This window comes from Macrotis lagotis, chromosome X (genome assembly GCF_037893015.1).
Source record: "Macrotis lagotis isolate mMagLag1 chromosome X, bilby.v1.9.chrom.fasta, whole genome shotgun sequence".
NCBI lineage: Eukaryota > Metazoa > Chordata > Mammalia > Peramelemorphia > Peramelidae > Macrotis > Macrotis lagotis.
The window spans coordinates 187,884,136-187,908,074 of record NC_133666.1 but is presented as its reverse complement, the minus strand read 5'-3'; the positions used below and the strand labels follow the sequence as shown (position 1 = coordinate 187,908,074).

At 34.8% G+C, this 23,939-nt stretch overlaps 1 long non-coding RNA gene and 2 pseudogenes across 1 annotated transcript in view; 2 read left to right on the top strand and 1 right to left on the bottom strand.

The window, feature by feature from the left end:
• Positions 1–18,996, top strand: part of LOC141497716 (uncharacterized) — a 29,259-nt gene extending 10,263 nt beyond the window's left edge. Inside the window, exons 2-4 of the long non-coding RNA XR_012471416.1 lie at positions 13,034–13,213; positions 16,246–16,298; positions 18,715–18,996. This is a non-coding gene — a long non-coding RNA (uncharacterized LOC141497716). The remainder of the gene's footprint in view (positions 1–13,033; positions 13,214–16,245; positions 16,299–18,714) is intronic.
• LOC141503850 (U6atac minor spliceosomal RNA) lies at positions 1,875–1,992 on the top strand (annotated as a pseudogene).
• LOC141503855 (U6atac minor spliceosomal RNA) lies at positions 3,918–4,035 on the bottom strand (annotated as a pseudogene).
• Positions 18,997–23,939: the final 4,943 nt, after the last annotated feature.

Sequence of the window (23,939 nt, the reverse complement as noted above, 5' to 3'; positions counted from 1 at the left end):
CTGAATCTAAAAATCTTGCCCCAAGACTAAGTATTGAGAGAGGCAAATAGAATTTTAGTCTAGGACCTCTCTTAGAGACTGGAGGGAAGATGATCCAACTTTATGATGCTTTTTCTTTGACCCTCAGGGCAAGAATCAGACTCTCTTGGAGGGAGTGAAAAAGATTTCAGATATATTTATACATGTTTTTCATGAGCTGCATTTAGACAATCCATGTGGACATGTATTACCTGTAGCCTGGAACCCAGATCTTTCTATGAGATGAACTTTGTATCCACTATACCATGCTGCCTCTCATATCTATATATTCAAATATATTCACACACACACACACACACACACACACACACACACACACACACACACACACACACAAGCAGTATTTCTATCCAAATTTAGATACTAACAATGAGAAAAAAAACAGAGACAGAGAGGAAACCATGTTCCATTCATGGAACTTGACTATAAATGTTCCCATGTACGACCTTCATATTTTTGCTCTCTCTTCCCATTAATGATATTAGTAGGAGGGGCAGCTAGGTGGCACAGTGAATAGAACACTGACCTTGGAGTCAGGAGACCCTAAGTTCAAATGCAGCCTCAGTCACATAATAATTACCTAGCTGTGTGACCTTGGGCAAGTCATTTAACCCCATTGCCTTGCAACCCCCCAAAAATAAAAATAAAATTAAAAATGATATTAGTTGGAAAGTGTGCCCAAGCTTAGGCATGGGGTTGGAGGGTAGTAATATCCTATCTTGATTTTTTTATGTTATTTCATTAAATGTCTTTAAATAAAGTATGTCTTCTGGAAGACTAAAGTAAAAATAACTTTATTAGTTCGGGATCATGAACTGTGGTTTTAATTGGAAGTAGACTCACAAAGTATTTTGCTCCTAGGATAGCTATAATAGGGCTATATATGTTAGAGAATACCCTAGGTACTACATATGTAAATTATGAATTTTCTTTTCTGTTGATCTCTTGACTTAAACTTTCCCCTTTTCCCCATCATTGATCAGCCTCCAGTCATCATGCTGATCCCAGCCCATTTCCTGCATAATTTACTTCATATAGTGAACCTACTTTGATTTCTCATTCTTTGGTTGGCTTAAATATTTCCTTTACTTACTCTTTCCCTTTGCATCCAAAGTCCCTCATAAAACAGGAATCTTCATCCTACTTCTGAGGATCCTTTTCTTTCAACTGCACTATGCTGCTTCTTGCAAATGTGGAGAAAAAGATAACAAGGCAGAAAAGTATCTTTGGCCAAAAAAGATAATGCTCATTTATCATCAGCAGTAGTTATTTATTGAGCAACTACTATGAGCAATCATCTTGCAAAGTGGTGGGACTGTAGAGTGAGTTAGTATTTGTGGATAAGGAAGTTACAATCCAGTTGGAGAAAAAGGCATTTATATGTTTAAAAAGATAAATAAAGTTACAAGATAGTATTGTGACAAGTGCTAAATGACCAGGAGAAATGTCTAACTTGCATGTCTGGGTGGTCAGAAAAGACACAAAGATGGAAGCAAAATTTGAGTCAGGCCTTAAAAAATTGATAGAGGTCATTCCAAGTTAGGAAAATGGTGAATGCAGTGATGATAGTTGACCATGACATCAGGGAGCTAGTGCTATGACAAACAGGTTGGGTTTGAGTGAGGAGGGGCTATGCTAAGGCAGTCACCAACCTCACTTTATCCTCCAGAGTGATCTGTGATCAAATATGAATCACGCTGATTGGAAATGATCATGGATGCAAGGCAATCAGAGTTAAGTGACTTGCCCAAAGTCACAGTTAGTAAGTGAAGTCATATTTGAATTCAGGTCCTTCTGACACACGACTGATACTTTATCTACTGTACTGCCTGGTTGTATTGCATAAAAGTTAGCACTCCCCTTGATAAGGATGGAAGAATTCCTAGTGGCCTTTTATCACACATGCAGTTAAGGCATTGCCACCTATTCTATGGTATTTAACCATGGTGTCTACCAAGTCATGCAGGCAAGATCTAAAACTATAATGTAAGACATTATAAGTCAGAAAACAGTTAATGGATCATTTGAATGTTTGAATAGTAAAGTAGTACCAAATAAGTTTGTAGTACAAACTGTGGCCAGATTGTAGAAAATATGGAATATTAGTCTACCAGACATTAACTATTTGGACATTAACATATTACATAATAGGGAGCATCTGAAGATTTGAGAACAATATAGGGGTGTAATATAAGGAACTTTTAGGAAAAATAATAAAGCACATTAAACAGAATTCACAGAAGGCAAAGGACTAGAAATAGGGAAACCAACTGGAGACTACTACAATTGTCCTAGATAAGAATAATAGGCTTTTTAATTATGGTGATGGCAGTGAGAATGGAAAAGCAATAAGAACTGATCATATTTATATGATGATACAGTTCACAAACACATAGTTCCTCCAAACTTAGAGATTATTTGAGTTATTATTATTATTCATGTTTTACAGATGAGGAAAAATATAAATTTAGGTATGTTTTACTGTTGTTCTGGGCCTTCTTATGCAAAGTCTGAAGTTCTTTCCACTTCTTTTTGGAATCAAAAGACATTGTGGAAGAGATACAATCGGGCTTTGGTGCCTGATTAGATGAAGGCATATTAGATGAAGAATATTCATATTAAATATTCAGTTAATATTAGTAGAAATGAAGGTATAAAGGAAGAGAAGCCAACCAATTCTGAGACTGAGTCTAGGTGAATAATGGCATCAATAAAAGAAATTAGAAAGTTGGAAGTGAAAGGAGACAAGTTTAATTTTGCAAATGTTGGATTTGGGATGTTGGTGAAACTTCCAGGTAAAAATATTGAACATGTAGTAGGAAATCCACAACTGGATTTTAAACATAATAACCATGACTTTCAACCATACTAAAATGCTTGCTGTCTGTCAGAAGGCCATCTTCCACATTAAACATCAATATTCTCCTGGAGATGCTATATAATTATGATCATAAAATAACCCAAGAATCAAAATGGCCATTTATCTAAAGGACAATGAACAAATGTTACAGATTATTTTAATTACAGTATTTCAGCTTTAAAACTTCAAGGACCATCACTTTCACTGGTATGAATACTTTCTTCATCATCACAACTTGTGACTCCTTACTCTATACTATTAAATAAGGTCCAGATGAACTGCTGTAGCCCAAAAGAAATTATCACCTAGTGTCCAAGTTATTGATGATCCTTCCTGATCTTAGCTTGGTCAGATCTCAAACAATAAGCCCTGGTAGCAGCTGAGTAGAGAGGTAGCCTCAGGTTCAGGAACTGTCACCTCCCAACAGAGAAGGGGATCATCAGTCTCTGGGTAGAAAATTGAAAGACTTTCCACCATGGAGGAATGCCAAACACAGCAGTGCTGACCTAAGAAAGGAGCTAGCATACATCTGGTAAGTGCAGGAGCAAAGGGTCAAGGATCTTCCTGTCTGTGGGCACTTACCAGAGTTGAGTCCTTGCTTTGAGGACTGCTATAGTTTACAGCCATAGGAAACAAGAGTATTTGTGGAACAAGATATTTGGGGAGCCCTAGCTGTTGTTTAGGAGTAGAAAAGAGTGCCCAAGATTGGGTCCTAGGACAGGGCTCAGAGAATAAGTGTAAGAAAGACCTGAGATTTAGAGCATCATCCCTTATAACTCAGGTTTAGAACTTGATTATTCAAAAAGCTGCTAAAAAATAAAATAAATAAAAAGGAGTAAGCAAAGGAGAAAGAGCCTAACCCAAGACAGCTACTCTGAAAGATAGAGAAGATCTCAGTTCATATTTAGAGGAAAACTTAAAAGTATGTCATAGCCTAATTTTAGAGTTCCCAAGTTAAGGAGAAAATATTGGAAGCCACAAGAAAAAAATCATATATCATGGAGCTACAATAAGGATTAAATAAAACCTACCAACTACTGCACTCAGTAAGGCAATGCCTTGACTTCATATGTGTTGTAAGACCACTAGGACCTCTTCCATCCTTATCAAGGGGAGTGCTCACCTTTATGCAATACATCTAGGTGATACAGTGGATAAAGCATCAGTTGTGTGTCAGGAGGACCTGAGTTCAAATTTGACTTCACTTACTAGCTGCGTGACTTTGGGCAAAAATATGGTCAAGGGTAACTTACTCAGCAAAATTAAATATAATCCCGAATAAAAAATGGACCTTTAAGGAACTGAAAGACTTTCAAGTATTTGTGACAACAACAAAAAAAACAGAACTTAATGGAAAATTCAACATATAAGATTTAGGAGACATATAAGGTAAACATTAACAGTCAATTATGAGGGACTCAAAAAGATCAGGTTATTTACTCCTTATATGTGAAAATATTATCAGTACTCTTATGACTGTCATCATCATTTGAGTAATTTGCAAGAAAGCCTTGGGCTGAGCTATGTAAGATGGATGAGTCTAAAAAATAAATCTGTGAGGGGAAAGATAAAAAGATGTAATTGATTCATACAAATGAGACAGGAAAGGAAGAACTGATATAGAAGAAGCAAGTGGGGGGCAGAGAGTGTGAGCATGTAGTTCTAGAACCTTACTCTCATTGAAAATGAGTCAAAGAGGGAAATAACATATCTGGAAGGGAGAATAGTCTTATGGTCTTCTAAATTCAGAAAGAAATAAGAAATCAAGAGGATAACTTAAGGGGAGAGAATAAGAGAGAGACTTGCAGCGGTGGTAGGTTAATGAATAGGAAGTCAAGTTAGCTGGTAGATGTAAAGCAAGGACTAAGAAGAATAGGGTAAATGTAAGGAAAAAACAGGAAGGAGTGAAATACACAATTTTAGCTTAGAATATGATTGGGATGAATTTACCCATAAACAAACTGCAGATTAAAAATCTGAATTCAATAATATGTTTTCAGAAAACAAAATAAAAATGAGTTACACAGAAAGGTAAAATAAAGGGCCAGAACAGAATTTATTATGTAAAAAAAGCACAGATAGTAATCATGAACTCAAAGTTAAAGTTAAAATAGATTTAATTAATAGAAAAATAGGGAAAGAACATTCTCCAACATTGTTTTAGACTATTTAATATATTGTCTAATATAAAATAACCTGACATTATACTTGCCAAAACAGACACGGGAACTACATGAACATAAACATAAAACATTTTTATACAAATAAAGTCAACTATAAATAATTGGAGTAATATTTATTATTCACGGGTAGGTAAAATCAATATAAAATGATAATTTTACCTAATTTATTTATTCAATACATTGCCATTAAATTACTAAAAATTATTTTACTGAGTTAGAAAAATAATAACAAAATTCATTTGGAAGAACAAAAGGTCAGAAATTTCAAAGAAACTGGGGGGAAAGATGCAAAGGAAGGAGATTCAGAATTTCAAACCTTTAATTATATTTTAAAGCATGAACATTGTTGAAGTATAAAATGATAATTTCAATTATTTTAAATTGAAATTGTCCTTGTATATATAAAACCAATGTAGCTAGGAATAGAAGGAATACAGAAAACTGGAGGGAAACTTTCACTGATAATCTCTCAGATAAGATGTGATTGGGTTGGAATACTGCTGTGGTGTAGAGAATAATGAGTTAAGATGATTTAGAAAAACATGGAAAAACTTGAACCCCTGAAGGAAGATATCACCACCTCAAGAGAAAGAGATGACAAGTGGAAATAGATATAATACAATCTTACATAAATGTGCATCTGTATATGTTTATAGAAATCTATATACATGTATGTGTATATAAATATATGTGTATATGTGAGTAGATATGTATATATGTATATATCAGTGTATAAGTCTGTAATTGTAGCCTTTTCTAGGGAAGCAGAGTAAAGGGGGGGGGGGAGAAAGTAAAACTGCACAGCAGAGAGAAAAAAAGAAAACCAACAAGGAAGCAAAGAAAAGCTGGGTAGTTTTGAAAACAGTATACAGTATTTATTACATAGGTTTTATTGACATGGAAATTTATTCATTTATAGGGAATCCTCTCTTTGCTTTGCTGGGTATATAGAATTGCTCTTTTCCTCCTCATTTTACAATTGTTTAAAATTAATGTTTACAAATATAAAAAAAAGAACTCAGAATCATCTCCATATCTTGATAAATTATCTGAGGAGGATCCAAAGCCCACAGATTTAGAACCAAAAGGGACCTCGGGTCATCTAGTCCAATTTCCTTAGTTTACGATTAGAGAAAGTGAAGTCCAAATTAGATAATATGTTTAAGGTCACACAGGGTTTTGTTATTGTTAATGTTACTGTTCAGTCATTTTCAGTCATGTTCAACTCTTCACATCCACATTTAGGTCTTCTTGGTAAAAATATTGAAGTCATTTGCCATTTCCTTTTCCAACTCATTTTTTTTCAGGTGAGGAAACTGAGGCAAGTAGGGTTAAGTGACTTGCCCAGGATCACACAGATGGTAAACAACAAAACTAAAAACAGAAACCAAGTCCTCTAAATCCAAATCCTGTTTTGAACCAGAAGATAAAGCAAATGGAGTTCTGCACTAAAGATCCTGGACCTTTGAAGCCCAGGAGAACATAAGGATGCATTAAGGTTCAAGACACTATAATTTGAAAAGTAGAGTATGGGGAAAAGAAAGGGGGGGGGGTAGGAAGGTGGGAGAACATTAAAGACAAAATTGTCTGCAACTAAGCCTTAGACATTTCTGTATTGATAGTTATCAGAATAGTCTCAGAGCCAAAAAAGGATAGGAGCTAGGGAAAATAAAACTGAAAAACCTTGGATCCTATTACTCATCACTCCATAAAAAAAATGTCAGAACTGGAAGATAACTTGGAGATCATCTAGTCCAATATTTCTCAAACTGGACTGCATAAAACCCTGAAATACCCAAGTTTGTTGTTGTCCTTGTTATTTAATGAACCTTATGTTGTTTGGATTTTTTAAATTCAATTTTGTTTTATTTATAGTTGTAGATTCTTTCCCCTATCCCTTTTCCTCCCTCATTCCCACCCCCAAGAAAAATTAAAAATCAAGCAAAACAAATTTCTGCATTAGCCAAACATATCTTATGTTGTTTTTCAACAAGCATTAAAAATAATAATTTTAAAGAATTTTGCTACAAGAATTATGCCAAAGTTTTGCTTAAACTATTAAGGGTTCTATTATTGTGGGGAAAGTGTGACAACCACTGATCTAATTCAAGAGTTCCCAATCATTTTTGTGTCATGGACCCCTTTGACAGTCTAGTGACATACACAACCCCTTCCCAGACTGTTGTTTGGTGCCTACTTTTGCAATTAAAGGAATTACTAGATTTCAGTTACAGGTTGGTGAAAATAAAGATATAATAATATATTCCCTTTCAAGGAAGTAAATCCCCTAAAAATCTATCCACAGATACTATGGGTCCCCATGACCAAAGTCTTTCCCAGTTTCTCTGACATCCTATCCTTCCTGATTTTTAATAGAACAATAGTGTTCTATCACATACCTATACCACAATTTGTTTATCCATTCCCCAATTGATGGGCAACCCCTCAATTTCCAGTTCTTTGCCTCTACAAAAAGAGCTGCTATGAATATTTTTGGATATGTGGGATCTTTACCCTTTTTCATGATCTCTTCAGGATATAGACCCAGTAGTGGTATTGCTGGATCAAAGGATATGCACATTTTTATTGCCCTTTGGACATAATTCCAAATTGCTCTCCAGAAAAGTTGGATCAGTTTACAACTCCACCAACAATGCACTAGTGTCCCAGATTTCTCACAACCCCGCCCCCCCAGCACTGATCATTATACTTTCTAGTCATATTGGCCAATCTGAGAGGTAGTATCTCAGAGATACTTTAATTTGCATTTCTCTAATCAATAATGATTTAGAGAAAATTTTCATTTGACTATAGATAGGTTTGATTTCTTTGTCTGAGAACTGCCTTTCCATATCCTTTGACCATTTATCAATTGGGGGTGACTTTTTTTTATCAATTTGGCTCAGTTCTCTATATATTTTAGAAATGAGTCCTTTGTCAGACACACTAGTTGTAAAAATTGTTTCTCATTTAATTGCATTCCTTTTAATCTTGGCTACAATTGTTTTGTTTGTTCACAAACTTTTTAACTTAATACAATCAGAATTATTATTTGCTTTTTATAATGCTCTCTATCTCTTCTTTGTTCATAATAGGTTCCCTTTTCTATAAATCTGACAGGTAAACTATTCCTTTTTCTCCTATTTGACTTACAATATTATCTATATCTAAATGTCTAAATCCTACACCCATTTTGACCTTATCTTCAACGTTATCACACCCAAGATAAGGGTGTGAGATGTTGGTCTATTCCTAGTTTCTGCCATCCTATCTTTCAGTTTTCACAGCAGTTTTTGTCAAAGAGTGAGTTCTGGGTTTATGAAAGAGTAGATTACTATAGTCATTTACTGCTGTCTCTTTTGCACCTAATCTATTTCATTGATCTATCACTCTATATCTTAGCCGGTACCAGACAGTTTTGATAACTAATGCTTTATAATATAATTTTAGATCTAGCATGTGTAGACCACCTTCCTTTGCTATTTTTTCATTAATTCCCTTGATATTCTTGACCTTTTGTTCCTCCATATGAATTTAGTTACTATTTTTTCTAGTTCACAAGTAATTTTTTGGAAGTTTGATAGGTATAGCACTAAATAAGTAATTTAATTCAGGTAGAATTGCCATTTTTATTATATTAGCTTAGCCTACCCATGAGTAATTGATATTTGCCCAGTTATTTAGGTCTGGTTTTATTTGTGTGAAGTATTTTATAGTTGTTTTCATAAAGTTTCTGAGTCTGCATTGGCAAGTAGACGCCCAAGTATTTTATGTTGTCTGAAGTTATTTTAAATGGAATTTCTCTTTCTATCTCTTATTAACAATATATAGAAATGCTGAGTATTTATATGGCTTTATTTTATATTCTGTGACTTTGTTAAAGTTACTAATTGTTTCCAGGAGTGTTTTTTTAGATGATTTTCTAGGGTTTTCTAAGTATACCATCATATCATCTGCAAATAGTGAGAGTTTGTTTCATCATTACCAATTCTAATTCCTTCAATTTTTTTCTTCTTTTATTGCTTAAGTTAATATTTCTAATACAATATTAAATAATAGTGGTGATAAAGAAGATACTTGTTGCATCCCTGATTTTATTGGGAATGCTTCTACTTAATCCTCATTACTTGTGGATGGTTTCAGATAAATACTACTTATCATTTTAAAGAACAATCCATTTATTCTTATGCTCTCTAAGTGTTTTTAGTAGGAATGGGTGCTATAGTTTATCAAAAGCTTTTTCAGCATCTATTGAAATAATCATATGATTTCTGTTAGGTTTGTTATTGATCTGGTTAATTATATTGATAGTTGTACTAATGTTGAACCAACCCTGCAATTGTGGTATAAATCCTGCTTGATCATAGTGTATTATCCTAGTGATAACTTGCTGTGATCAGCTTGCTAATATTTTACTTAAAATTTTGCAACTATATTCGATAGGGAAATTGTTCTACAGCTTACTTTATCTGTTTTGACTCTTTCTGGTTTAAGTACCAGCACTATATTGGTATTATAGAAGGAGTTTGACAAAGTTCCTTCTTCACCTATTTTTTCAAATTGTTTATTTAGAATTAGAACCAATTGTTCCTTGAATGTTTGGTAGAATTCACTAGTGGATCCATCTGACCCTGGAGATTTTTTTAAATCCACTCTACTTTCTGCTTCTATTTTATGGGAGAGTTCATCCCATTCACATTCAGAGTTATAACTACTAACTCTTTATTGCTCTCCATTCTATTTTCCTTACATTTGTATTTTTCTTCTTTTTCACTTATCCCTCCTTCCCAGAGTTTTGCTTCTGAATACCACCTCCCTCAATGTGTTACCCCCTTCTGTCCACCCCCTCCCTTTTCTTTCCCTTTTCCCTTTTTTCCTTCTTCCTCCTCTCCTGCTATCAGTTCCTTCTTCCCTCCCCCCTTCACCTCCTAATACTAAAAAGGTAAGATAAATTTCTAAACTGAGTGTATGTGTTAATTACTCTTTAAGCCAAATTTGATGAGAGTAAGATTCAAGTGGTCCTCATCTCCCTTCTTCCCCTCTATTGCGATAGGTTCTTTGTACCTCTTCATGTGATGTAATTTATCCTATTCAATCTCCCCCTTCTCCTGTTTCTTTACTGTTCTCCCTTTTAAATGAATTTTTTTTAAAAAAATCATTCCATCAAAGTTATGGACATACTGATGAAGAGAATTATGAAGAAAGAAAGTTTAATTTTTTTTCTTTTTTAATTTTTTTTTTATTTAAGGTAATGGGGCTAAGAGTGACTTGCCCCAGGTAACACAGCCAGGATATTATTATGTGTCTGAGGCTGAATCCAAACCCAGGTCCTCCTGACTCCATGGCTGGTTTCTATCCACTGCACCACCTAGCTGTCCCTAAAAATTTAATTTTTAATGCTGTAAAATCTAGAATCTTTTTAAGGTCAAGGAAGTTTCTTTAGTCTTGAGATGTAAACTGACTCTTATTGTTTCATTGTTTAATGTAAAATTTGGATCCTTTCTCCTCATTTCCAACCCCAGCTTCCAACCTTCTACCGGGTTTCAGTCATGTAACAGGGGATGGATTTCCCCTTCTGCCCTCAGTGCCCATTGGTGCTGGAGTGACCAGAAATGACATGCTGAACTTAGAGGCCATGCACCTTGGGACAGGAAGGACCAATACTTTGCTTCCCATTGGAGAATGCCTGGCCCAAAGTGCTACCCTTTGTCCAACCTACTATAAGAGTATGTAAGAGGAAGCACCACTCCTTACTTCTTCATGACTCTATCTTTGACCCTCCAGAATGCCTGAATCTATCTTTCCTTTCTAGGTCATGTGCTCCCATGCTAGGGCCTGGTGATTCACCATGGGCCCCTGTGCCATGTGGCCAGGGCTTGTTCTCTCTCTCTCTCTCTCTCTCTCTCTCTCTCTCTCTCTCTCTCTCCCTCTCTTTCTCTGTCTCTCTCACTCACTCACTTCAACTAGCTTATCCTCAAAGTGCTTACTGATTTTTTGAAGTTTTACCTTATTTACTTGTAAAATCCTGAATGGTTTTAAATTCCCAGAGTGTGCAAATTCCTTCGTCTTTCAGTAACCCTAGATTTCTCAATTACACAAAAATCTCAGCAGTAACAATACCATAAATGTCCATACCATCAGTCTAAGTATATCCTCTCTATTAGAGTTACAATTCTCAAGAGTTATCATAATCTTCCTCCCAGTGGGGAGGAAAGGTTTCTTGTAGAAATCCTAACACATTGTTCACACATACACACACACACACACACACACACACATCATAGTTCCCTTTTCAGGGATATGTGAGAGTCAACACAAAAGAGATTATTAGAGATAAATGTTAAATTTTCAGAGAAGCTAAAAATGGAGTTTGTTGCATTGCTTTGTTGACTGTCTAGACTTAAGAAAATGATATGGGGAAAATTTTAATAGTGTAGATTCAACTTAGAAAGCATGTCTTTTGTATATTTTTTGGAGAGACTTTTTTTTTAACAATTACAAGTATATTACTACTGTGGCTCTTTAATATTGATATTATGCTTTAGACTAAGTAAATTAATTAATTTACTAAACTAATATCATACTGTAAACTTGGAAAAGGAAATGACAAAACATTCCAGTATCTTTGCCAAGTGGGGGTCACAAAGAATTGAATATGAATGAAACAACTAAACAAATAAAAAAATTTGGAGCAAACAAATTTCATTAGTGACAAATATAAAATTTTGGAGATGGAGGAGAACAGTGAGAGGAGTTTGTTGTGAAAAAAAGTATTTTATAATCTTTAAATTGCTAGATAAATTCAACTTATTATTTTTGCTTTACAAAGCACAGAGGAGATATAAGCGGAAGGTTCTCCTCCACAATCTCATTTGGGAATAGTGACCACAGGTTGAAAGAGCAGATGGAGCACTTTAAAATGAGAGAGAGAGAGAGAGAGAGAGAGAGAGAGAGAGAGAGAGAGAGAGAGAGAGAGAGAGAAATTACTTTTAGAAATCTTTATTATTACCAAGCTTGACCCATCTTCTCTGCTGGGAACTTGTGAACTCTCTCCAGGAGTTGTAGTGCAACAGAACTGAATAGAGCCTGGAACTGGAATTAGGAAGAGCTGGCTTAGAATATTAATTGCAATGCTTCCTAGGGAGTAACCCTGCAATAATCTCATAATTAACATATTTTAATTAATACAATAATAATTAATATAGTATATTATAAGTAATGTAATACTATTATATATGATAGTTATAAGTAACAATACAAAAGTAAACAATATAGTATAAGTAATATAATTATTGAAACTAATATAACAAAATTAGAAAATAAGTTGGTATCTGCGTAAGACTTAAGGCTTGTATCCTGCTTCACATAATTTCATTTGATCCTCACAACAACCCTCAGAGTAATTGCTTTATTATTATTGTTGTATTTTGTTACTTATAATAATATATATGTATATTATTATGTTGCATTACTTATAATACCATATTAATTATTATATTATGTTTGCCCTCCTTGATAAATAATTTTGAGTCTTGGGGGAATTAATGTCTCAATTCAAAGGAGTACCTCTGATAGTAGAAAAGGTAGGTAGATATTTAGGATCGCATGTGCATTTTTATAGAACTCTCAAGTTAAATTTTGATTCTCTAAGATTTTTGTCATAACCAGCTCTGTCCTTGGACTCCCCATAGATCTTAATTTGTGCCTTTCCACAGTGTGTCTTTTGCTATAGTTATGTGTGTGTTGATTTATCCATCACTCCTAGATGATAAATTCCTTAAAGAGAGGAGTTAGGTATTATTCTTCTCCACATTCCCCATCAACCTATAGTCCATTTCTGCCACAGCCCTTTGCACCTAATAGTTGCTCAGTAATTGTGAATTTAATTGAAATGGATAATAGAATTTGGAGCTAGTTGGAGATAACTTAATCCAACGTCATCATTTTGCAGGTTAGGAAATTCACAGAACATTGGAGCACCACCTTATAGCAAGGACTAAATTGAACTGGATTAAATGAGATAATTTTCACATTAACCAGGAATCTATGATGTTGGCAGTGTGGGAATTTCTTCTGTCAAGAAGACTGCAAACTAATAATGACTTAATAGAATTCTATGGAATTGAGTGAGGTATGTAGAAGTTAAATAACTTGTCCAAAGTCATACAACTGGTGTCAGTGGAGTGTGAGCCCAGGTCTTTTTCAAATCTAAGTCTAGCACTCTGTCCACTCTAGTTATGCCTTTCTAGATCCATGGAAAGGGAAATGGGGGCTTCTGTAGATGATTAATTATTATGTTAATAATAAAATGTCTAAAAACAATTTTATTTTTTATTGCCCTGTCTGCTCTTTCAGAGCAGTTAGGGAGAATAGTTGATAGAGCACCAGGTCTAGAGTCAGGAAGACCTGAGTTCAAATCCATCCCCAAACATTAGCTAACTGTGTGATCCTAGACAATTCACTTATCCCTGTTTGCCTCAGTTTTCTCATCTGTAAAATGAGTTGGAGAAGGAAACAACAAACTATGCCAATATCTTTGCCAAGAAACCCCAAATGGCATCACAAAGAGTCAGACACAACTGAAATGCTCAACAACTACTCTTGTTCCAAGACCTGCTCCAAATAATAATGCATAGCAGTGTGCTTTTTATATAGTTAAAAAAAATTTCTCCTTCATCTAGTTCAATGCCATTTTACATTACCTTACATGGGTCACAAAGAAAAGTAAGAACTATATTTTAGGTCCTGAGTTCACTCCAATGTTTATGATAACACATTAGATTGCCATTGTCAGGTCAAGTAAAATCAAGGGAGGAAGCATTTACCCATTATGCTAAGTACTAGAGATGAAAAGAATGGCAAAAGACAAGTCCTTGCCCTGGAAAGGCTCACAGGATAACATGCAAACAACTATGTACCAACAAAATATATATAGGATGAATTGGAGATGCACAACAGAGGAAAGATGCTAGCATTAAAGGGGATCAGGAAAAAATTCCTGTAAAAGTTGGGACTTGAAAGAATCCAGTAAATTTCTTTTTTTTTGGTGGGGGGAGGTGCAGTAGGATGTTAAATCTATGATTTCATTAGTATAGGGAAATGTTTCCAATGAGGAAACTCTCCACTAATACAGGTAAGTAACTGCTCTACCACTTCTAGAAAATTTCCCAGGATAGTGCACAATTCAGTGACTTCATTCAAGTCACACAGATATTATATCTCAGACATTGGATTTAAACCAAATTTAACTGCCTTGAAATAATAAAAATAATAATAACATTTATACAACATTTATTATGTGTTAAGACATTGTGCTAAACACTTTACAAGTATTACCTCATTTCATCCTCACAAAAACCTTGGGAGGTAGATGCCCTCATTATCCCTATTTTATAGGTGAGGAAACAGGCAAGTTGAAGTTAAGTGATTTGTCCAGGGTCACATAGCTTGAACTCTGGTCCCCCTGACTCTATGGACTGTACCATCTAACGAGGATGCTAACTCTGTGCCAGGATATCACTCACTCTCAAATTAGGATATCTGAATATATGTCCAAATCAGGGAAGTTCTTAAAAAAATGGAAACCTTTTCTGACCCAATGATTCTGATTTTAAGTGTTTCAAAGATCTAAATAATTTATATTTAACTGGAATTGGTGACAAAGTTTTGTGGGTTGGAGGTTTCTCCTTGCTTAGTCCAAGAGGTCTGACTTCTAGTAGCTGATAAATTGAAGTAAATGGTCAATAAGAACACATTTGTACAGGCCATCCAGCACCATCAGCACTGCCATTGATTTTAAGTAGTAAATTCAAAGAAAATCAATGAAAAATCATTCTGATAAAATGAGCTCTCTCTAGTCTTTTGAATATAAATCAGAATGTTTACAGTTGAAATTGAAATCCTTCCAAAAAGAGGTAGCAATTCCTTTGAAGCCTGAAATGGAAGATCTGGGGCCAGAGGGAACTCAGAGATTAATAGACCAAATGCCCTAAATAAAGTTCTTACTAGTAAATATTGGAAGTAGTCTTGGAAACTATATGTGACCAACTCCCAAGTTAAGTATTCAATAACCTTTCATAGTGCCAAGGAACAATTAAGAGTATGAAAGTCTGTAGGAGAGCTCCTAGTCTAGTACTTTCCCTTTTTTTTTTTTTTGCTTTTTGAGGCAATTGGAGTTAAGTGACTTGCCCAGAGTCACACTGCTGGCATCTGAACTGGATTTGTACTCCAGTCCTCCAACTCCAGTGTCATTGCTTTAACCACTGTGCCAACTAGCTATCCTCAGTGTTTTCATCTTACTATAAAAGGGGAAGCCAAGGCATGAGGAGTGAGGTATAACATCCTAAAGATTGAGCTACAACATGCAAGTACAGGTTTTCTGACTCCTCCAATAGTAAAATTCCACATTATGCTGTTCAATTGTTTGAATTTCAGTCACTTGTGTCTGACTCTTTTTGACCCCACTTGGGGTTTTCTTGGCAAAGGTACTGGAGTGATTTACCATTTCCTTCTCCATATTTTACAGATGAGGAAACTGAGACAAATAGGCTTATGTGACTTGACTAGGGTCACAAAGCTGGTAAATGTCTGAGACTGAATTTGAACTCAGGAAGATGAGTCTTCCTGACTTCAGGCCTGGTGCTCTATACTATACACCACCAGCCTACTAATATGTACTCTCTCAAATCAGACTTACATGATCAATAGGGACCAATACAAATAGAGGCCCAAAACCAATTAGAAAGTTTTGTATTTTAAGGGTCAAAACAATGGAGAAGAAACTAGGAAAATTAAGCTCCCTTCCTTGGCATTATTATGAAAGTTCTTTTTTTGGACTACATTAAGCAAGTAAATTACCTTAGCCTGCCTTTTGTTTCTCTTCTTGCAAATTAGGACAACACAATTAAACCACAGGCTATGTCTACCTACAGAGAGAAAACTAATGAGGCATCAAGAAATGCTATCAGTAAAAAGTACTATTTCCTAAATATACAAATTTTTCAGACAAAAGTATCATTTAGGTCTAAATTGTTAATTGCCCCATTTTTTAACTCCACTTTTTCTTCACAAACATATATTTGACAAAGGCTCATTTGCTTCCCTTGACTGTTAGACATGAAAGAGACTTTAAAAATCATCCAATTCAATCCAATTCATTTACAGATAAAGAAACTGGGACCTGAAGAAGTTAAAGGAATTTGCCCTGAATCACACAGGTAATAAAAAGCAGTTTTGGGATAAGAGCCTAACTCTTCTGATTCCAAATTCAATTTACTTTCTCATAAATCTTATTTTCATTTATATCATTTGCTTTTACATAACTTCAGTTTCCAAATGTATCTCCCTCTCCCCTCCCTTACCAAGAGAAACTTTCTTCTATTTAAAAATTTTTTTAAAAAACAAAGGAAATCATTTCAACAAAGTCAATGTCATAGCAAACAAGTGTGGTGATGATTATAATAATAGTATATACATAATACTTTAAGATTTGAAAAGATTTGTACAATTATTATCTTATTTGAGCCTTGAAACAATCCTGGGGAGATAGGTGCTATTATTATCCTCATTTTACAGATGAGGAAACTGAGGCAGGCAGAAATAAAGTGACTTGCCTAGGGTCACACAGCTAGTACATATCTAAGGATGGATTGGACCTCAGGTTTCCAGAATCCAGGTCCAGCATTTTATCCACTGTGATACCTAGTTGCCTGTGAATTGATACTATCAAGTGTATCATTCAATAGTCAATCAATCAACAAGCATCTATTAAGTATGTCTTCTTTGCCCAATACTGTGCTATGCTCTGGAACTGCAAATAGAAAGAATTAAATAATCCCAATATCAAAAAACTTGTTGTATTCCATACCCATAAGTACCCACCTCTGACAAGAGTTGTTTTTAAGTCGTTTCAATTGTGTTTAACTTTTCATGACCCCGTTTGGAGTTTTCTTGACAAGGATATTGGAGTAACTTGCCATTAACTTTTCAAACTCATTTTACAGATGAGGAAACTAAGGAAAATAGATTTAAGTGACTTGCTTGAAGACTGTGACACCTATTAAAGGAAAGTGAATTTTCTCAACTCTTATCCATTATAATTCAATGCTCTTGTTTCACATTTAGCCAGAGGTACCTTTTCAACGTGGGGTAGCTAGGTGGAACAGTGGATAGAGTCCAATCTCAGACACTTACTAACTGTGTGACCCTGTATAGGTCACTTAACTCTGTCTCAGTTCCTCATCTGAAAATGAACTGCATGTAAAGAGAGATTTTACAAGAAAATCTGAAGAACATGAAAACAATACTTATCAGACTAACAGATAGGCAAATAATTCCTGAATAAACAAAAGATAGAAAGCAGAGTGAAGTACAAAATGGATAATTTTTATTAAATTAAAAAGGTTTATACAAATAAAAAAATATTGCCAAGATTAGAAGGAAAGCAGAAAATTGGGGAAGAAATTTTATAGCCAGTCTCTCAGGAAAAGGTTTCATATCTCGAATATATAAAGAATTTTGTAAAATCTATAAGAATGCGAGTTGTTCCCCAGTTGATAAATGGTCAAAGGATATGAACAGGCAGTTTTTAGATGAAGAAATCAAAACAATTTATAGTCATATAAAAAATGCTCTAAATCATTATTGATTAGAGAAATGCAAATCAAAACAACCTTGAGAAATAATTTTTACACCTTTCAGACTGGTTAAAATGATGGAAGTTGAAAGCAACAAATGGAGGAGATATGGAAAAACTGGGACACTAATTCCCTGTTGGTAGAATTGTAAACTGATCCAACCATTTTGGAGAGTGATTTGGAATTAGGCCCAAAGAATTATTAAATTGCCTATAGCCTTTCACCTAGAAATACCATTACCTGGTCTTTTTGTAAAGTTGATTAAAGGAAAAAAGCTATATATTCTAAAGCAGTTCTCTCTGTGATGGCAAATTTGCAGAAATGCCCTTTAATTGGAGAAAGATTGAACAAATCATGGTATATGACTGTGATGAAATGCAAACATATATGCACATATTTGTGTCTAATGGTGGCCATCTCTAAGGCAAGGAGAGGGGAGGGAAGAAAAAAAGGAAAAAAAAGAAATTTACAAGTTGATTTCATTATTTATTTATTTAAAAGGAATAGCAAGTTGTTCATAATAAATTTGTAGTTTCATGGCAATCATGTTTTTCCCCCCTATGTCATACTATGGAAATGCTTGTCTTATTCCATAAATTAAAATTTAAATAAAAAATTTTAATGAGTTAGAAAAGAAAATGACAAACTACTCTAATATCTTTGCTAAGAAAACCAATTTTCCAACTCATTTCACAGATGAGGAAACTGAGGAAAACATATTTAAGTGACTTGCTTGGGGTCATACAGATAGTAAGGATCTGGGGCTGGATTTAAACTCAGGAATGGGTTCACAAAGACTTAGACATAACTAAGCAACAACAATAGTACACTTTTGATTTCAACTTTTATTTGTCTCAAAAATTCTTTGTAAAATTTCCTAGCTCATCTAGTTGGTTGATGTCGTATTTTCCCCAAACCCCAAGAATAACTTAGTAGTTGGCATCTAAGACAGAAGTCTCCTGGCTCCTGATCCATTGCTTTATTCATTCCAACCCAGCTGCCTCTCACGTGGAATATTCGGCTCATTGTATTGTGATACAGTAGAATGGCTACTACCTTTGAAGTCCGAGAACTCCAGTTCAGATCCAACTTCTGACACTCATCACCTGGATAACTAAAGTAAATCATTCACCTTCTTGGGCTTCAATTTCCTCAAGTATAGATGAGTGGATTGACGTAGAGTTAGAGAATACCTATATAAAGAGCCCGGGATAAAAGCATCAAAATCCATGTGGATGGAAGCATATGATCTGACTTCTGAGATAACAGACAAAGGTCATTCCAGGATTTATTACCAATAAAACTTTAGTAGATCTTTTGAAGTTTCCTATTATTCTTCTCTTATCTCTATTATGTAATAATTATGTCGCACTATACATTATGGGAGAAATGATCTATGCAGCCTTTGGTTCTCAGGAAATGCCCAACTTGGGCACTTTAATTTGGTTAGGAGGGAGAAGTTAGAAATCAGGCTTAGAGAAATGATGCATCACCAGCTACAAAGTTTAAGGAGAGGGAAAATTATTATTAAATTTTCTATTAATAATGCCTTCCTTGGGAGAGATGACAAAAGATAATGTCTTCAAGGTTGTGAACAGGGAACTATGTATTTCCTCTGACAAATTGCTCCATTATCTGACCATAATTTACTCTCTAATTGAGAGAAAAAAAATCACTAGAATTAATATCTGCCAGAAGCTTTTCCTGCATATTTTGAGGAATCTCATTCAGAAATATAATCAAAATGGTTTCATTCCTTTTTTTGTCTTTCACCTAGCAAGACTGTCAACTGATGAAAGCCTAATTATTAGAGAGGAATAAAAACAAGTGGTAGTGACAGATCAGTATATATACAGTCTAAAGAAACAGAATGAACTGATGGTCCTTTCTGACTTTATAAATACAGGAGTTCAGAATTGGAGAGGAAACTTAGATATCTTTTGGTCCAAATATCTCAAAGTACAGATTGAAAAACCAAGGCCCAAAGAAAATTAATGTGATTTTTTTCCAAGTTCACACAGCTAGTTACTAGAAGAATCATTATTAGAAGACAGATCTGATTTTTAACCCAGGTTCCTTTTTCCTCTGTCCTTCTGTATCATTTGATCTCTGTCGGTTGAATAGGAAGTTTGCTAAAGTAATTGGAAACCCTATATGTGCCCCAGTTAATGAAGATATGAAACTTAATAATCATTACTAAAGATGTTTAGAAGTGGATTCAGAATTTCCCATTTATTGGAGAATTCTAATTAGGTAGGTTCACAAGAAGTCACACACAATTGAGCTTTAACTGAGGTATGAAGGATCATAACATCCCAAAATCTTAGAATATTGATGCTGGAGTGGATCCATGGATCTAAGACTTCAAGGTACAAGTATGATAATGGTTCACTTAAATCCTCTAAATCTATATATTTCTTTCTTTTTCTTTTTGTTTTGTTTTGTTTTTTCCTTTCTTCTCTCCTCCTCCTTTTTTCCTTTTCTTCTCCTCCCTCTTCTTCTTCTCTATTTTTTAATTTTAAAAAACTGAATTATCCTATATTGCATAGGATGAATGTCAGTAGCCTCTCACAGGACAGCTCTGATCAATATGGTAGCTTTGATTGATTTCATTTCTGACTTGGACTAGTTCACCCTTCCTAAGGCAATCTGATCCTCCCCTTCCCTGCTCCAAGGGGCTCATCACATTAATGACAGACTTAAGTTTGAAAAACAATTAGAACCCACTGTAGCTTGGAATTCCCAAGTTCAAGAAACCCCCCCAGCCTCAACAATCCTAGATGCTAAGAATACTGGCATTTTAAATTGTACCCAGTTGCCTATATATATTTTTATCCTCAAAATGGGGATAAGTATTATTATTTTCTATTTTCTAGATTAAGATAATCCAAGTCCTGGGAAGGAATTGAGAGGTTAACTCTCTTTTATCTCTTTTATCCTCTTTTATCTTGCTTGGTCAGAAATTCTTGTAGAATCCTGTCCACAGTTCACTCTAGGAATGCCTCCATCATTTCTTTTTCCTAATAATCTTTTTTACCATATGATACTTGAATGACTATCTCCCCTGATAGCTTCACCCCAACAGCTGCTCCTGGAATTCTCAGCTCTTTTCCGCAGAAGCTGGTTCAGGTTCAATGATGAAACGCCCCTGAACATGGGGAATTCTGGGTAAACCATATGTTTAGTAGGTAGCTTCTGTCCCCCAAGGTTTACTAGTCAAGGTGTCCTGAGTGGCCAGCTAAAAAATTGTATTATAAATCATGCCTACTATATGGTAGGCACTGCATCCATTAGGCAGTGGAGATTAAAAGAGCATGATTAAAGCTGTGTCCACATTCAAGGAGTTTAAAGTCTTTTGAAGGAAACAACATTATACAAATAAATATATAAAAATATATAAATAATAAATATAAAAATTAATAATAAATATAAATGCTATGATATAGTATAATATAAATATAATTAAAATTAATAAGATATAATAAAATAAAAATATGAGACAATTTTTGGTAGGAAGTTGATGGGAGAAATAGGAGGTAGTGCTTGAGCTGAAGAAAATGAGACATTATAGAGGGAAGGAGGAAGGAAAGAAGGAAGAGAAATTGCATTTGAAAAATTCTGTGCAGAGGCGGCTAGGTAGCGCAGTGGATAGAGCACTGGCTGTGTAGTCAGGAGTACCTGAGTTCAAATTCGGTCTCAGACACTTAATAATTACCTAGCTGTGTGGCCTTGGACAAGCCACTTAACCCCATTTGCCTTGCCAAAAAAAAAAAAATTCTGTGCAAAGGTCTATAAGAAACAGAAAGAAAACCAGAGACCTTTGACTAGATCACAGAGTTCATGAAAGGGAGTAATATAAAGTTGGGAGAGGGGGCGAAGAGAATAAAGAAAAAAAATGTATATGATAACTGTTGTATATTTGAACACAATAGAAAATTATACATAATAGATTTCAGTTGTATGTGCAATTATCTTTTATTATACTGTTATTTAATGATTATTTTATTCCATAAATTAAAAATAAAATATATTTTTTAAAAATAAAATTGATTGCATCTAGGATAGGTTACATCCAGCTTGTGAAAACCTTTAAATCCTCAAAAGACATATATTTGATCCTAGAGTCAATAGGGAAACTCTGGAATATATTAAGCAGGGTAAGGAAATGATCAGACCTGATCTTCAGGAATATCACCTTGACAGATGTGTGGACAATTGATTGGAAAAGGGAGAGGCTGGAAGCTGTGACACCAATTATAAGGCTATTGAAGAAATACAGGAGAAAGATAATGAAAATCTGGACTAAAATGATAGCCATGTGAGTAGAGAAGGTTGAATCAAAGGTGTTCAGTGTGAGCATTTACATCTCAAAAAAACAGCAATTATTACAAGTCAGGGTTTGATTTATTGTTTTATTGATTATTAAAGCTAATATAAGTTAAACTTAAAAATATGTATACAAACATTCCTCTCTGCCGCAGATATTCCAGTTATTAAACTTTTACCTCATTCTTCGCTTAGGTAGAATCTACACTACTAAGCAACTGATTGGCAATTTAAGCAAGAGTGAGGGGTCAAATACATCTTCTTTGAGGTTGTGGAACTGAGTAATAGAAGAGTCAGTCAATCAATAAATATTTATCAATCACATACTAAATTCTTTGCTAGGCACTGGGGATACAAAAAGAGGCAAAAGATCGTCCTTTCTCAAGGAGATTACAATCTAATAGAGGAAACTCAGAATAGAAGTATCAAATAAAGAGGTGGTATACTGAACAAATGGGGAAATCTGGAAGAGGAATGGATTTGAGATATCTCTAGGAGATTCAGATCAGGGACTGTTCTCAGTGCTGAGATTTTAAATATAATGAATGAATGAATGAAACAATTCTTGCTTTCAAGGAGACTACTTTCTAAGGGAGGTATTTTAATCTAAAACATATTAATTAATCTAAATGTTGTAGTTAGTGGTTACTAGTTGTTTCCCAATTCAAAGACTTAGAAGTAAAAGGAACAAAATTTCACAGAGTCCCATCTTCCATTTTAAATAGCCTGGCTGGGAGATGAAAATAGAGAATGGCAACGAATGGAAAAACTCACAGGGACACCCTGCTTCCCCTGGAAGAAAGGAAGGAAGAAGATAGAGAGAATCACTGTTGGGTTGGGTTTTTTTTTTAAATTTTATCCCACTGGTTAGGTAAGCTACAGAAGATCCTTTGGCACAGGGGTGGGGAATCTTTTTTTCTGCCAAGGACCATTTGGATATTTGTAAAATCATTCAAGGACTCTATTTGACTAAACATTTAATTAATTAATCCCTAAAAATCTACTAGATTTGTTGAATTTCAAGTCCTGTGATAATGTCATTCTCAACAGAGGTTCCCCACCCCTACAAGAGAGTGATATGGTTAATTCTATACTTGAGAGAAAAAAAAAACACCCTGGCACTGAGTAGAGGATGAATTGGAGTAGGAAAGAAAAAAGTTTACAGTAGTCTAAGGTTTTAGTCTATAAACTATCTCATCAAGTGGGGCAGATTACCTAGTGCTCCATCACTGAGTTCAAATTCTAAAATTGCCATTTATTACCTGGATAGGTATAGGCAAATCACATAACCTCTTTGGGTCTTGGTGTCTTCTTATGTAAAATGAGGGGGTTGGTCAAGATCAATTAATTTACTTTCAACAAACATATACTAAATGTCCCTGAATGGCCAATGTGGGAAGATTTATCTAAGCACTCAAGGAGAATTCTGATACCCATCTCCTTTCTGTAATTTCTAGAGTCCCTCCTCCATCCCCAACCGTGCATTTGCCAGCATGAGAAAAAGTATGCTTTTTAGTATGCCACAACTTTCTGGATCCTTTTAGGACTTGGTATGGAATGCATCTCTTTTGGTGAAGATCTAGCCTATATCTACTACAGGATTTATTAGCTTGGCTAGATGTGGTCACTCACATTCCCTGACAAATACAAGTATCCTAAGCCCTACCTCCAATCACTGAAAGTTTTGTGGCAGACCCATTGGGCATCAAATCAAATATGAAGGGGAACCAGTGTAGCTCAATATCCATCCTCATCAAATTAATCATGGTGTGCTACTTAGGCCTGAGCAGATATTTTTATTCATGTTGTCTCAAATATATAAACTGAGTTTCTTTGGAAAATGAGGCAATGTCCATAGGGTATTCAGGACTTGAGCTCAGGGTATGTCCTAAAACT